This window comes from Macrobrachium nipponense, chromosome 28 (genome assembly GCF_015104395.2).
Source record: "Macrobrachium nipponense isolate FS-2020 chromosome 28, ASM1510439v2, whole genome shotgun sequence".
In the NCBI taxonomy this organism is placed as follows: Eukaryota; Metazoa; Arthropoda; class Malacostraca; order Decapoda; family Palaemonidae; genus Macrobrachium; species Macrobrachium nipponense.
The window spans coordinates 24135201-24137700 of record NC_087217.1 but is presented as its reverse complement, the minus strand read 5'-3'; positions in this window follow the sequence as shown (position 1 = coordinate 24137700).

Below are 2500 nucleotides of genomic sequence, written 5' to 3'. Positions count from 1 at the left end.
GATACTTTAAAGATGAACGTGGCTTACGAACTAGTTCAAATTCTTTTTCCAGGAAATCTGGGGAACAAATTCGTAAGGCTCTTAAGAACAGGTTGCTGGGTACACCTATCTTGATAGCGATGTCGTGATAGCAAAAGTAGTGAATGTATGAAAGTGAGAACGTTGGTTTTCTGTATATGGTAAATTTGTATTCTGTCGTGTCTCTGATTATTAAAACATCAAGAAAAGGAATTTTGTTGTCTGTTTCCCATTCAACTTTAAATTTGATGCTGGGTACTAATGCATTTAATTTTGAAAGGAATTCAATGAAATTGTCCCACCTATTATCCCAAAATGTTAGAATATCCTCAACATATCTCATCCAAAGCATTTTTTTGGGTTTATTGCGTTTATTACTGTAGTTTCAAAGTATTCCATGTACAGATTGGCTAAAAACAGGACTTAAAGAACTACCCATACTACACCCGATTTTTTGCTTGTAGAATGATTCCCCGAATGAAAATACGTTATCAGATGCACATAATTCAACTGACTTTATTATTTTGTCAAGCGCCAATGGGAAATGATCTGAATAGGGGGATTAATACAACACAAACGGTCAGTTAGGTATGGACAACAGAACTCAGCTATTTTCAACCATATAAATGAACATAACCATAGGATAAACTGGAATTTGTCACATATAATTTATAGCAGCAACTGCCGGTACAAGAGTCAAATGATGGAATCGGCTTTAATAAAAGAGAGGCAGGTAATGAACATCTCAAAGGGAGCGTGGATTTCAGATGTGGTCGACGAGGTTTTCATTCAACCAACGCTTAAAAAGATTAAAGGAAGATTATCAGCGGAGGTGATCTAAATTGGCTTGCCTGTGGATGGATCTCTTGGTATAAATACCACCTTTTCTGTAAACTTTTCTCATTCATATATCTGAAGAGAGAGAGAGCATTCTATGAAATATAGTACTTTTCTCTCTATATTTTGGTGTTTTTATGAGCTCCTTTTATTAGATGGAATTCTGTTGTAACAGAACATTTTTACCAGTCATATATATATATAATATATATATATATATATATATATATATATATATATATATATATATATATATATATATATATATATATATATATGTATTAGAATGACGTGTCAGTGACCCTGATGATGCTAATTAATTGGAGGTTATAGATAAGACAGAGAGAGAGAGAGAGAGAGAGAGAGAGAGAGAGAGAGAGAGAGAGAGAGAGAGAGAGACTCTGTAGAAGCGTGAAGTTATTTTCGAGTGAGTAACACTTGCAGGGTCGCTCTTCATCCCGCTCAAAACAAACAGTGCCAGAAGTTTGTATTTCATTGCGCACAAACAATCTTTTAGTCACTACCAGTTTTCCATTAAAGTGTGAGTCTGGTTCATGGCATCCAGAGTTTTTTTTTTTTTTTTTTTTATTATCGAGTTTCGAAAACCAACTTTTGCCTATGTTTCTGGCGTTATATGTAAGTGTATCATTCTCTTTTATAGGTATTCCAATACTTTGTTAGGAGGAATTTTATCATTTTTATCTTTATTTTTATTCTAATATCTTTGTTATTGCTTCTCAGTTATTCTCATTGTTACGGCGTATTATCCCTAACTCGTATTACTGTATTCTGGCTTTATATTAGTTGTTTTTTGTTACTAAATGCTAGCTTTAATTGTTGATAATCCAGCCTAGTTTTAATTTCAGTACAGTTCTCATTGATATTTATTCGTATAATTGTTCGTATTTTAGTTTATGATTTTATAATTGTGAAAATATTCTAGTCGAATTTGCTGGTAGTATCCTTTTGAAGTTATTTTTGTTGTTTTTTTATCATAGACATGGAGACGATTTTCAAGTGTATGTCGTCGTTACTTTTCTTATCACACTTAAAGCTTTTATCTTTGTGAAAATATTCTAGTCAAATTTACTGTTAGTTTCTTTCTGAAGTTATTGTTGTTATTTATATTTTACTTATCATAACATAAATGCATAAATGATTTTCAAGTGTAAGTCGTCGTCCTTTTTCTGATCACATTAAAAATCTGAAAAAAAAAAAAATTTCCACCGAAAAATTCTGGAAATATATTGTTCGTCGAGTGTATAAGAAAGAACGAAAAGACGGGAGAATTATTGAGCGTGAAAAAACAAGAACAACAAGAGAGGTTCTGCAACCCTGAAATAATAAAAGGGTGAAACATGACGCTCATTATCTAATATAAATAAGCGTGAAAATTCCACCCAAAACTTGGAAAAGAAGGGAAACAAAAACTCCAAAAAGCTTTGGTATTTTTTTTTTTTTTTGTGACGCATATCCTATTGCACTAGTTTTATTTTCAGAATAATGATGCTTTATCTCTTTTACGATTTTTCTGGAGATGAAACAGTCTATTTTTATGATGAATTCATTGAACGACTCTGAATATTATGTATCATTATACGGTTCCACAATTAATATGTATTTGTGATATTTTCTTACATTTTCA